General features: G+C 32.1%; 1 protein-coding gene across 1 annotated transcript in view; it reads left to right on the top strand.

The window, feature by feature from the left end:
- The window catches only part of LOC149423964 (arylsulfatase B-like), a 95,957-nt gene that overhangs the window by 7,688 nt on the left and 72,575 nt on the right, over positions 1–15,694 (top strand). The gene's annotated exons all lie outside the window — the stretch shown is intronic.

Raw genomic sequence — 15,694 nt, forward strand, 5'->3', positions numbered from 1 at the left:
GTACAGTGTACGAATTATCATTTCATGTGAAGCACGTCATCTGATGTCTAACATTCTTTCAAATTAAAATAGAAATAGTTTCTTAACTATTGGAAAAAACTTCAAATGTCTCGGATTAAGCATCAAAAGTGTGTGGAACACCACTGCCAGTTTTAATTCAGGTCCGAAAGGGATAATAGCACTATTTTTGTGATGTACAGGATTTTCCAATAAGAGGTGTTATTTTGATATTCAATCGTAAAAGATCAATAATTTCTTTGCTTGTGTGGCACGTAGTGCCGTCTTGTTGAAATTAAACGTTATCCAGATCAATACCATCCAATTGCGGCCATAAAAAATCATTAATCATCTCTTTATAGCGCAATCCATTCACCGCAACTGTTGCTCCAGCCTCATTTTCGAAAAAGTAAGGTCCTATGACTCCGCCGGACCATAAACCGCAACAAACAGTCACACGTTGAGGATAAAAAGGCTTTTCTACAAAAACTCTTGGGTTTTCCGAGCCCCAGATGCGACAATTTTACTTGTTGACGAAGCCACCGAGGTGGAAATGGGCCTCATCACTCAAGATGATTTGCATTTGATTCACTCAAGTGAATTTTAATAATTTCAATGCGTTCTTGAAGCGTGTATTGTTATATTTTTATTAATGACGTAGTTTTTACTTGTTTAATGTCAAAAAATGACAGCTTCAAAAGTAACATCTACTGAAATAGCGGGCTATTCAACATAACACCTCTTATTAGAAAACCTTGTATTACCTCAAAAGCGCTTTGTGATGAAAGACACTAAAACTTTGCTGTTACCGTTTTATTTTTTCTGAAATTATTTAATTCTGCAAAATAATTTGCACTCCGTTGTATTACAAAATATCAAAAATCAATAATGTGTGCTAGGGAACGAGTGTATAAACTAACGGCAATTTAAGATGAGCACTAAAATTAAAAACATTTAACTAATTCTAAACAATTTTTATTATTTGTTTAAAAACTAATCGGGTTTGTTCCCACCCAAAAGACAAGCCCATTCTATCTCAATTCAAAACATGAAAATTTATAATAATTAAAATTACACGGTACGTTAAGTTATCGAGTCATCTTGGATTTACCAGAAATTTGTGTGAATAATTAATAATTCACTGGGTTTACAGGTTTACTATTTAAGACACAATATGATTGCAAATTATTATCTTAGATCAGAGTTATATCATAAAATCTCACCAGACATAAGCCTGCAAAATGTTATCCTACATCGGTCCAACATCGACCAATTGGTTTATTGGCTCGGGTAGAGAGGAAGCTGAAAAAATATTAAATAACTTCACTTTAAACAATACAATATGCATATATTGATTTAAACCGTAACACGCATTCATGCTGGTCTTTTCCTGATAAATATAATGACGAAATTCGACAATATATATTTTTTTATGAATACGTGTTCAAAAATTCTCATAGTTTGTTAGGAATTCTGTCAATTCATTCGTTAAAGGTCTGCAGTCCCGTTTTTAATAATGAATACGTATAATCGGACCTGATTTTTTAATAAATTAGCAATATTCTATGTCAGTAAGTTTTCTCCGTGCTTTTAGGGCCCATCTAATAAACGTGTTTTAAATTAACCTTACTATACATTAATTGTGTAAAATTTAAAACACGTTTATCAGTAAGGGGGTTAGTAGATAATTTTAAGAAACGACAATTGCAGAATAATTTATACACAACGCATAACTGGAGCATTTGTTTCCTTAGAACAGGCAATCTACTTAGCCACACGGAACGATAAATTAAGAGGCCTGTTTAAACAGATTCATTAATGACACGCAAATGCAACGATATTTTATTGCATTAAAAAAAAGATATAAGTAATTAATTCTGAAATTTTCTGATAAATATCGTCACGCATTCCATATTATACAGATACTATGTTCATTTTATATAACGTCGTGATAATTATATCGGACAAAAGGTACCTATTTTTGTTTTAATGAAATAACTAACTAAGATGTCACGATGATAACCATACATTATTCGTGTTTCCTATGAAATTATTCGTCCAGAACTGTTACTATTATTATAAGCAATAATTAGTCGCCTGTAATATCAATACAAATTGAAAATATCTCCAGAGTAAAAATAAATGCCGCCGACGGGAATTGAACCCACGCCTTCTGATGTCCGGTCAGACGCTCTGGACCACTGAGCCACGTTGGCTTATTTCCAACCAGCCAAATTATTCAATATGTACTAGTACTTCAATCAATTACTGCAACTTTATTTTTGTAGGAAAGGCTTTGTTAGTGCTAAATTTCCCACTAGATGGCGTCGAGACATATTATATCTACATTTGTTAGTGAAATATTTTGACTAGTAAAATGTGAATATATTTTTTTAATGATATATATAATATCAATACAAGTTGAAAATATCAATATTATATTTTCAATTTGTATTGATATTACAGGCGACTAATTATTTCTTATAATAATTTACTATCCTTTGTGCTATGCATAAAAACCTGGCCTTATAAACATTAGTTTATCATTAAAAAAATAGTGTATTTTTATAATCCTTGCTAATGAATAAGTAATTTCCCTAACATATATTAATAATTTTGATGATATTTTTTTTTTTTAAATTTTTTACAAAGAAATACAAACATTCCCGGGTAACAAATAACCCAACAATGTTTGAAAATCTCCTACTGCCACCACAGAAAGCCGAAAATGTTGCTTGTGTTGTGATGGAGGACTTAGCCAGCCGAGGAATCGAACACGCGACGCTCGGGTGAGACCCAAGCGCTATGCCCACTCAACCACTGACCGGTCGTAATATAAAGTGTAACTTAAGTTATAAATAATATAATATAATATAAAGTGTAACTTAAGTTATCAATATGATATTGCTTAAATCATAGTTTCCTTCAACACCTTGTTCCGACAATATTTTCGTGATATATGTTTTTTTGCAACTTGTCTTTATTATATTCAGATGTACGTAGTATAGGTACCATTATTTTCTGTTATTTCTATTGTTTCTCAGTTCGTTTTGTATATTTTGTTATTATTGTTAACTAAACAGAACAGAACATAAAATTTGCCTACGCAGATGACATCGCCGTCACAGCCCAACCCATACCCTTTCAAGTAGCAGAAGAGACCTTTAATTCTGACCTATTTATAGTTTATGGAAGAATATTTCGTCAATTCTCGATTAAAGCCAAATGGGTCGATAACAGAAGCAACAGCTTTACATCTCAGCAATTCATAGGCGAATACCAAACTGTGTTCAGTTTGATGGAAAATATATATTTTCCGTGACCCCATCCCGGTTTATTATAGTCATATTGGACAGGAGCTTGAACTACCGACAATAGATGGAAACAGTGGGCAAAAAAATAAGCTGGAACGAACTAACACCCTCATACGGTATAACGGTATCCATTGCCCTGGTTTTCTCAACGGTTCCATGATAACTCAACACAGTGACTATTCAACACACCTTTTAAAAGTGATATAAAGTCATTAAAAATTATGAAAAAAAATTTAAACCAAACCTAACCTAACCTAACCTAACCTACTTAACCCAGTTAATAAGTTTTTTTTCACATTCCATGACTTTATATAACTTTTTAAAGATGTGATGAATTATCATTTTGATGATTTATCCGGTCACCGTCGTCTATCATCCGCATACCGTTTGAAGGCCTGAAAGCCTTCCTATTGGATGAAAGGAAAGAACCTCCTCCGATTAACTCTCACTCCAGAAGATGGGTAACCAGCTGACGTGGGAAATGCCCATCTTGTACGCAACCCCACTGAGAGACAGCCTGGGTTCTCACTGCTCGTAAACTCTGGTCCGCCAACAATAGGATAAGATGCTCCCACGGACGCTGTGCCCACATAATGCAAAGGTGGGGCAGTAAAGAGTCGGCGATGTGTGAATGCCGTGTGGTGCAGACCACAGAATATTTGGTCAACGATTGCCCACTCCATTCATTCTCCGGCGGGATTGATGAGGTCCACAGGGTAAAGCTTGAGGCCCTAAAAGTAAAAAAATATATAAAATATTATTTTTAGAAATTCCAATGTTTTCAGATAGTTTTTAGGTTAAATAAGTTTTTTTGTACGGGAAAATAAACATTGGAATTTCTAAAAAAGTTCTTCATCTTTTTTACTTCTACCATCATGTACAATCAATCACCTTCGAAGTTACCGCACTTTACCTCCAGACACCCTGTATACACAACTGGTTAGCTACTGTCGGCACAATTGTTGATAAAAATTATAATGTTTTCGCATTTTGTCATTGTGTATTTATTATCAGGACAAATGCAGGTGTAACTTGTGTTCCGATATATTAGGAACGTACTAAAAGTTTAATAGAAAACGGCCTGAAATCCCATTTTTTGACATATTAAAATAAATCAGCGATATTTTTTTTCCTCGTGTACCCTCCCGAAAATTAGAGGAATTCTCAATAGAATTAAGTTTTTTTAATGATTATGTGTAGATACATAAGAGTAACTACTGGTCTCTATTATTGCATTTATTATGGAGAATGTACAAAAAAATCCCCTATTTAAAATCCCTCATTTAAAAAAAGATAATATTTTGATATGGGTAAACTCTGTTGAAGTACAGACAACTGTTTGATACAATTTAAGCGAATTATTTATGTTTAAAATTGATTGTGAATTAGTAACATTTTCAGTAAATAAGAGTTGTTATGTGAAGCTTAAACAGGCTTCCAGACACTTCATGGGAATCTGAAACATTAATCGTAACATTATCCGTAGTACTTAATAATACATGATAATAATATAATACGTAATACTACATAAATTGTAATAATAATTACCAAAGTGGGTAATACCAACCACACGACGATTCCATTCTTGTTATACAACGACGTGTTTATGTCACGCATATCTTTTATAGCGACATAAAAACAAACTTCCAAACATAAAGATTTTTTTTTGTCCGATACCTTCGTTAGTACATTTTTTTTAAATAAGCCTTAGACATCTAAATAAAAAATAAAAAAAATCAAAAGCAAACAAATTGTGACTTGACATTTTAAATAAATGAAACGAAAATACTTGGTTTTAAGTCACTTTATTGATATATTTTACTGTCTACCGGTTTCGATACCTCCGTACCTTCATCAGGGCTATTATAAAATTTTAAAACAGTAAAATAAAACTTTATAACAGTCCTAATGATGGTACGGAGGCAGCGAAACCGGTTGTTAGTAAAATATATCAATAAAGTGACTTAAAGCTAAGTATTTTCATTTTATTTATTTAATAAAAAAAAAAAATTATACTAAATTTTATTTTTATTCGATTTTCGAAATATGTGAGCAAAATAGTTTCCTTCAGCTTAAGGTTGGAAAAAGCCATGCGTACAATCGGTCGACCGACGACGCGAGGTACCCCTGAGGAGCTGCACTCGTATGCGGCGCGTTGCGAATTGCGTGGCACTACACCTCTTCATTAATTCACAAATTATAATAATATTTGGCCAATTTATATAGCGCCGTTTTCGTGAGAATTCACCTCAGGGGCGCTGTACAAATACATTTCTTAAATAGTCAATACTAGAACTACTGAGTTAAAACTAGTGACTTACGTCTGAGACTTATATCTAGAGACTTACGACTAAGGCCTATAACTACTATCTTAATAAAATATATATTTACATATGTAGAAACTTATAACTAAAATTAACATAAACAATCTAATTTTACAAGTGCCAGAAGAAGAAGGAAGTTTTATTATATTAGGATGTTTTTAAAATTAGTTTTTATTATTAGCTGGAAATATATCTTAAACGAATGAATGAAATTAATCGTCCATCTTTAACGCATTTAAATGATTCTTCTGTCAACAATTAAACCGATTGACGTGTTATATTCCCGCTGACATTGTCCTCGCTAGAGAATGTACGTGTGTGAATCATCAATTACGGTATAAAAAAAGGAAAAAAATCCAATATTTGGATAGAATGACGGATTTATGGAAATGAGTGTCCGAAAAGGTGAGTTTTTAATTTGGATCTAAATTCTGTTGGGCTGGTTATACATCTCAATTCCATAGGAAGTTTATTCCAAGCTTTAGGGCCGGATACTCCGAATGCACGATCACCAAACTTAGTGTTCGGATTTCGCTTAGGCTCTTTCAACCTTCCAATTGCAGATGATGTGGCTGATCTGAGAGTTTTCTGCCTTAGACCAGTAATTTCCGGAATGCATGGCTCAGAAATATACGGTGGCGCCATTTAGTTGATAGCTTTAAACACCATCCAGCATAGCTTGTACTGGATTCATTCAGGACACTTCAGCCAGTGAAGATTTCGGAGGTGTTCCGAAATGTGCGAAAACTTGGGTACACCGGTACACCATCAGTTTCGTATTCTAGATATTACCGCAAGCGATCGACGATCGATGTGACCGACACTATTGTTGGCTACCGTGGCACTATTTCCAATCTAAACGGTCAAAACTTGTATGTTTCTGATAAGACATTATGTACTTTCGGATGGCTGTGTCAATCATCCTTTGTTCTCATCGAACACCAACAAATGTTTTTCTCGACGTTAAAGAATGCTTTGCGGTTAAACTCATGCAAATATTTGAAAATAACCCTTTTATGTAGGAGCGCTAGGACGACTTGAAGTGAAAGTTTGTTTGATTCGCCCGCATGTTTCGCCCAGGGTTTGGTCACTTTGAAATGATCATTTGGGTCAATTTTCTGAAAGGGGTTAAATTGTTTTAGGAATTTTTTTCTCCCCGTACAGCACACTCTGTCTACAATTAAGGTTAATATCAGTGATGTAATTGATTAATGATGCACCCTCCTATCAGAATTGAATATTTTCTTTTTCTTTTGAAATGAAAGATTAACATTCCTAGGTTAAGAATGACCTGACATTGTTTGAAAACCATAAAATTTCATTAAAAGGGGAAAATGTTACTAGTGCAATGTTGAACGATTAAACCACCAACGCATTTGTACACGTGGCTACTAAACGGTTGAACTAATCTCTTCAAAACCTGAAAATATGCAATAAAATAACATATATTATAACATGATCATGATCCTTATAATTTCTGTAAAAATCCAAATCGTTCTAGCCAGAGACACAACATATGCATGTACACAGTGCCTCACTGCAAAACTAGGCTAGACCAAAGACACATTAACTATATTGGCCCAAAATTGTTTAATTCCTTGCCGTGTTCCATCAAGATGTGCCAAAACCTAAACTCGTATAAAATAAATGTCAAAAGCTGGGTAAAAAAGTATCTGGAAGTGAGAGAATTTTTTCTATAAGTTATACAAATATGATACCTATATATGATAATATGTTACCATCTAAATTTAAAAAAAAAGTTTAACTTCCTTTAAACTGTTTTTTTATTAAAATAACCAAATGTACCATATGATTTATTTATTTTATTTATTCATATCTCTTTTTCATTTAAACCATAGATAATATAACCACCACTGTTTTAATTTTTACCTTATAATGCCCACTCACAGGCTTCGCCTTTGTGGGATTTTTTTGTTACTCCTTATATTTTGTATAAATAAATTTGTACCTGTATGTATCAAAAAAATTGACAATAAATAAAAAAAAATAATAATAATAATTTAGGAGGCGGGTTTGAGTACCGTCGCCCCGGGAACCATTTATTGGATGACCAACACTTCTGCCATAGGTCATGCCAAATAATTTGCTACGTAGACTAGATTCCTGTCAACCCTTATACCTTTTACCTTCCCAGAACTTCCTTTCTTTCGTATTCTTAAAAAGACCCTCCACACAGCATTTCAAAAGATGATATTTGCCCTTAGGGAAATTATTTTCCTGGGGGCCTCCTGTGTGGGGTTAATGTAATGTGGTTTATAATTAATTAGGTACTTATTTAAGTACCTACTTACCAAAGATTATTGAGGAAATTTTGGTAGCGACTGATAAAATAAATATTTAGGCCTATTGAATAAATCTAAGGTTTACATAATTACCATAAAAGCCAGTTATTTCACAGAAATTGAAAAATAAATCAAAGTTAAAAGTAAACTTTCAAGTTCTTTGAATGTTCTATTCAACTTCCATTATTATTTCAGTTATATGTAAAAACTTGCCCATAGTGATATAAAAACAGAACTTCCACAAAACTCGAAATAATTATTCAAATTCCGTGAAACAACCCACTTGTTGGGAACATGAAATATAATTAATTCAAAAAAATATAAATATAAATTGATTTATTAAAAGTCCTCTAGAGTGAATATAACTAAAAACCATAAATTGCAGAAAATCCCATTTTTTATGTTAAAAACTATTGTAATTAGATTAATCACCCACCACGTCAAAACATAAATTAAATTCAGATTAATCTAGTTTTTTTTTTTTAATGCGAGTAAATTAATCTCCCAGTGCCAAAATCCGGGTCTTTGGGAGACGAGGTCGTGGGAACACATACCAACTGGGGGATTCCATTTCTCACATAGTTGCGGACATGCAAAATTATACAAATATTAATTTATTTCACCTGTTATAACTATTCTCGTATTTTGGCAGGCGCGGAATTTTATCTTTGAATTATATATATATGTGTTGGTTATCCTAGATTATTGAACTGTGGAAGATTCGATTCTCGGATAGGTGATCTGAAATGTGTTTTATATCCTAAATCATGTAACACGTAGATTCAGATATTACACAATTAATGCGATGAACTCAATGGGCTAGCTTTTTTGTGCAATATAACGTTTAATAAGGAACTCTCGTACTTTTTTAAATCAATAATGACATTCTAACTAAGTACCATTATATTTTTTACCGTTTTACATAGTTCTAAGAGATAAAATCATTTTCGATGTTTTCATTTTTTTCTACCAAAAACACACTAAATCTATGGAAATGACCTCTGACGTCACCAGTCAACAGTCTCAAAAATCATGTTTTTTTTGCAACCGTCACTATATTTTGTATGGGAGCCGAGACGTTTTTTATTTTTATTTTTAAGATTACCCGCTTTTTACGGTGTTTAAAAACCTGCTTTACCATGAAAGATATTGTAGACCATATATGTATGTATTACTCACGTAGACTGGTTGTGTTGTCAGAAAGTGTCAGCAGATTCAGTCGTACCAACCAAACGATGTGTTTTAATGTGATGGTGTTTTATTCGTTTTTAAATGATAATTTATAAATTCTACGTGTAATAATAAATAATAAAATCATCCAGATTTCTTCTTAATGAAAGAATGTGGGTACTCCGTTACAATGCGTTTTTATTCAGGTAGTACAAGTATTGGTACAAGTGAACAATATAAGAGCTTGATATTATTGAAAAGAGGACAAGTTACAGCAGACATGCCTTTTTATACGTCTCGGTCATGCTGTCTCACGCGGCTAGCGGCTTGATTCAAAATGTCACACGACGTATGGCATAGCCTTAAACGATGATTTTTTCGTCCAGGTTCCATGTGGGTCGTCTTTTCACGATATAGATTAGGGATGAAAAATAAGACACGTTTTATTTGGCACCGATTTTTGTACAGTTTAAAATGGCGGATATTATTATAAACCATGGATAACCCAAAGCGTTATAAATTGCATTAGAAAAAGAGATGAACTACACAGGAAAGTTAGTTTAAATCCTTGTGATATTTTTATACAACGATATTATAAAAGATACAGAAATATTTGCAAAAATGTTGTACGCAATGTCAAAGAAAATTATTATAAGAAAAAAATAGACGAATGTAACAATGACCCACGCAAATTATGGAAGATCATTAATGAAATTACAAGTGCAAAATCATCCCATAACAAAAGCATAGATGAACTAACAATTGAAAATACCCAAATCTCTTTCGAAAAACATCCGGACAAAATTCTCGAATACGTAAACGATTTTTTTACAAATATAGGGTCAAAATTGGCAAAGCAAATCAGACATCCAAAAACTAGCACTTTACCAGAAGAAAAGGAAAGTATGAACCAGACAGATAAATTAAAGTTAACTAATGTAACCAATACTGAAATCAGAAACGCAATTGTATCCCTCAATGTTAATAAATCATCGGGAAATGATATAATCTCAAATAAAACAATAAAACAACTCCAAAATGAACTGACCTTCCCTTTGACATACTTGGTCAATCTGTCTATATCTACAAATGTATTCCCCTCATGCCTTAAAAAAGCAACAGTTATACCTATACATAAAAGTGGTAACAAAAAGGATATATATAACTACCGACCCATAAGTCTCTTAAGCTCCTTTTCAAAAATCTTGGAAACTGTAATGAAGAAGCAAATTGTTCATTTTCTTGAACAAAACAAATTATTATCACCATCCCAATATGGCTTTAGGGAAAATCTAAGCACCAATGATGCCATAGAAAATCTAACAAGCATAGCCATAAAAAACATAGATGAAGGGAAAAAGTGTTTGGCTTTATTCATAGATCTTCAAAAAGCTTTTGACACAATAGACCATAAAATATTACTAACTAAGCTAAAAAAAATAGGAATGGCCGAAACAACAATGAACTTATTAGAGTCATATATAACAGGGCGAGAACAACAAGTACAAATTGGCAAACAAAAGAGCAAACTACTATCTTTAAACTATGGCGTCCCTCAAGGAAGTGTACTGGGACCGATCCTATTCATTATCTATATCAACGATTTAACTAACCTTACCATTAAAGGAAACATAATCAGTTTTGCTGATGATACTGTTTTATTATTTCAAGAAGAAAATTGGACGGATACATTTAATGAGGCTGAAAAGGGGCTTAGTGCACTTCAAAATTGGCTTAAAATCAACTCGCTTACCCTTAATATAAGCAAAACAAAATATATAACATTTTCAATAAACGCAAGGAGCCAACCAATAAAATCACTAGAACTAAAACTACACGAATGCCATGGAAATAATATACAATGTTACTGCCCCGTCATCGAAAAAACACAAAACATAAAATATCTCGGAGTAATAATCGACGAAAATCTTAGATGGGACCTACACATCAAAGGTATTACGGAAAAACTCACAAGCCTTATATATTTCTTTAAAAATCTAAGAAACGTATTAAATAAAAAGGATATGAAAAAGGTCTACTACGCATTATGTCATTCTCGAATTGAATATGGAATCATAGGATGGGGATCTGCTACACATACGTACCTACACAACCTGAATACGATTCAAAAAGGAATCATAAAGACCATATTGAAAGTACCAATTAGAACGCCTTCAATTGAAATATTCAATTCCTTTGACGTACCAAATGTACAGCAAATATATGCCAAAAATATATTATTGAAGCTCTTCAAAAATAACAAATCCTCTACTAGACTGTGTATGCATAACACTAGATCGAACAAAAATGATATAAAAAATATTCCAAGTTATAAAACCACATTCGGACAAAGAAACTATACATACTTTGCAACAAAACTCCATAACATCCTTCCCCAAGACATAAAACTAATAAAAAATCCTAATGAATACAAATCATTAATAAAAATATGGCTGAAAGAGGTCAATGAAAAAACCCTAATGAAAACACTAAAAACGATATAGAAGACACTAAAAACGACATAGAAGACACTAAAAACGACATAGAAGACAAATAAACCATATTTAAATAACTTTAGTCCGCCTCGGCACAGGACCCCCTAGTGAGGAGGACTAAGAAATACAATATTTTATACTTAATTTCACCATTATATTTTGTATGTAACAATTATTTTATATAGTCGCTAAAATAAAAAAAAATTAAAAAATAAATTTAAAAAATTTAATATCTATCGACATTCACTCATGTTTTGCGTAAAATTATATTATGTGGAAAAGATGCATGTTTATTTTGTTTTATATTTAAAATATTGATAATTTATATTTTTAATGATAAAATAATTCTTATAAGATAAGGTTTTTTATGCATAGCACAAAGGATAAAAGAAAAATTATAATCAATAATTAATTGCTTGAAATATCCATACAAATTGAAAATTTCTCCCGATTAAAAATAAATGCCGCCTACGGGAATTGTACCCGGGCCTTCTAATGTCCGGTAAGGTGCTCTGAGACCACTAACCTACTTCGGCTTATTTCCAACACGCCAAATAATTCAAAATGTACTAGTATTTCAATCAACAATTAGTGCTCTTAATATTTATTTCACCTGTAAACAACCAACTTTGTTTTGTAGGAAAGGCTTTGTTAATGCTAAATTTCTCACCTGGTTGGTGAAATTGTCGACTTGTCAAATATCTATTTTTTTTTCTAATAAACTAATGTTTATAAGACAAGTTTTTTTATGCATAGCACTAAGGATAACAAATTATTATAGAGGTAACGGTATAGGCAAATGGCAGATGCTTTCATATGATCTTAATGTGATCGTTCCAAAATATTTTTTTCTTCTCTAATAAAGCAAATATTTTTCACAGTTCCGAAATAGTTTCTATTGGGGTTCGGTATGAAAAAAGGTATCGTGTAAAACGTCCATTATGCATAAAACTGGCAAAGACGGGATACAAATTGATAAAACAAATCATAGGAAGAATTAGGAAATCCGTAAGAAAGGTCGAAGTAAGCACTGTGAAAAATGTTAGTACATGTTGTTAATATGTTAGGTTAGGTTAGGATATCTGACGGACGGAGAAAGCTACGGACGCGCAAGTGGATGAAAGAAGTCCGACGGTCTCAGAAGATCTTTGTAAAAAATCGGAATACGAGAGAGTATGTATGAGACGATGATTTAAAGTGAACCTTTGACCCCGTCAACTAATAGCATGGAATGTCTATTGTGACATTATTATTATAATCTAGTTTCATATTTAACAATGTAGTTTCACAACATATCTTCTTAAAATAATATTTCATATTAAAATGTAATCATTACCGGTGTCATTAATTATGTTTGTCACGTGGCGACGATTAGCAATACAAAAACACGTTTTTACGAAACACCCATCCGTCCAATTTAGATAATATTTATGATTTTTCTAAATTCACTTAATTAATCTGTAAATAATGCCTGTCTATCGAAAACACGTAATATGCTATAGTATGTTAAATGATAATTGAATATTATTGAAATCAATATTAGTAATGGGGGAAGAATCGACTAGCAATTCCGGCGTGCGCATGTAAATTTTAATTACTCAATTTGTTTGTTTTACTATAAAATGAATTCGCTTAAAATAATATAATATATATCTGCCGTACGTCGCATAGTAGAAGATACTCAGTATTGCCTTGGTGAAAGATCAACATTATCTGAAATGGCTTTAGCCGGGTTTGCTGACCAGATCTGATTAGCCAGTTACTTCCCCACCTTCTTTTTCCCCATCACCTTCCCCTCATCCTACCCACAGACTCGCAACATACCCCAAGGATGGCATTGTTTTACTAGCTGCAGACAGTTGGAACTCTTGTGCGGTATTTACGTAAAAATATCCGGTAAATGATGCTCATAAATGTTTTTTTTGTATACTATTCACCATTTCAATAAACATCAATCAAATCATTCGAAAAAATTGATGCGTGTCACGTTTCAAAGCGTAGATTTGTTGGCAGCTAAGCGAACATCTTTTTTTTGGCCAAGCGAAAAAAATTCAATACTCCCATATTTTAATTTTTTTTCTTTGGCCCTGAGGAAAATAAATCATCTAAGCCACCAAGACCACCATGAACTAGGGTACCTCTTGTGTATCACCAAACGTAGCAAACTACTATTGGTGACCTACGGCAGACCTAGGTTTCGGTTATTGAATAAATGTTTCCCGGGGCGGAGGTACCCATACCCGCCGTCCAAATTGAATGTTATCCGCGGCTTTATTCATTTTGCTGGACTGTATTTTGCCACCGAGAATGTAGGACAAACGGAATAGCAAACAAGGAGATTATGTGTGGTATTATTCTTCTCTGCTTATGTATGTACACAAAAGAGAATACGTTTTTTATCAGCTCCAGACGTTTTGTCCCTATTTGGCATAGCAAATTAGTTGGATAACAATCAAGGTGAACGCGCGATTGCGAAGAACGTAATTAACACAATGTTGATGGTTCCTATTGTTTGTTATTAAATATTAGTTTTAACGTGACATATTTTTCACATAAAACGTAATAATTTTGTACATATTAAGTATTATTACTATCTCTTATAAAAATAATATCATTAATCCCTTCCTATTTTAGACCATTTTTGTGATCAACCTCTTTAAAAGCGTTGTGCAAAGTAAATCAATGGTTTCTATAAGAAATAATTAATTTATTTATTTTTTAAAGCCTCTTTTAGAGACTTTTACATATGAATGGTAAAAAATAAAGATTTTATTTTTCTTTTCTTTTATATTACTGACCCTTTTTATATTTTTTATAATAATTGAAGATGTCCACTGACTCGATACAAAATAAGTTTGCTGTGTTTGAAGAAGTAATTATTTCCCTCCATTATTATTCTGGACAGTGATAAATACATATGGTAGTTAATCCCAGAATTTCTGATAACGCCACTATTATTAATTACATAATAGTAAACGCAACTTAGTTTTTTTTATGCAATACTGTTTATATTGATGTCCATATGGCATATACTTTCAATAGCATTGTACAAAAGACACATTCGAGACAGTTGATTGAAATTAGCAATATTTTGTTTGAACAATTCAAGATGGAATGATTATGACTCCTCAAATTACGTCTATTAAGAACTGTAATGTGGATACTGCTAAGACAGTTGGTGGTTTTCAGTTAATCGTGAATAATATTTTGGTAGAAAACTGTCACTTTGCGGTTTTACTTATTAATTAAATAAATTATAACATTGTTTGTAACCACTGAATTTATTCCATTTAATAAGACCTACCGGTTTCGCTTAACACAAGCAACACCAGGGTACAAATAAAACATTAACATGCTGCAAGTTATCATGTTGTTGTTATGAATTCTATTCAGTTGCATGCCACTAATGTTATAAACATTTTTTCAGTTTAGTTGAAGGTATATATTAGTGATTACTGTTGCTACTGTAGGAAGAATGGATTAATTTGTTTTTAAATATTGACATTTATGTGTTCTTATATCTTATTTTATTATTTATTTAATATTAACGATTTTGAATTTTTTTAAATATTTTAGAAAAAAAATACTGGACCCTAGTTTTTTTTTGTTGTAAGTTGATGTTTATGTGAAAATCTGTCATTAGTTTTTTATTTATATTGTTAATGAGATCATTATTTACAGATCTAAAAAAATCTGTTGGTTTCTAAATAAATTAAGATAGTCAAAAATATATTAAAAAATCGATTAAAGGAACTGCAAAAATTTTTATTAATATTTTTCAATTGATTTTTCAAAATTTTTATTAATATTTTTCAATTACATAATAAAATATAGAAAGAGAGAGATAAATGGTGGGTTTCCATATTGCCATATCGAAAAAGGCATTTAGTCAAAGTTTGAATGATAACAAATTCAATAGTAGGGTATTTAGGTAATGTTGGTTCCAGATTAAACTCGTATTTCAATTTACCTCTGTCAAGTGAATGTGTCATCGTAATTAGTTGCTGGTATTAATGTTTGTTTTTAAATGTTTAAACAAAAACGATTTACAATTGTACTGACGTTCATGATTGATCTAATTAATACTGTAT

This window comes from Hesperophylax consimilis, chromosome 5, assembly GCF_061612785.1.
Source record: "Hesperophylax consimilis isolate HC1 chromosome 5, BYU_Hcon_1.0, whole genome shotgun sequence".
NCBI lineage: Eukaryota > Metazoa > Arthropoda > Insecta > Trichoptera > Limnephilidae > Hesperophylax > Hesperophylax consimilis.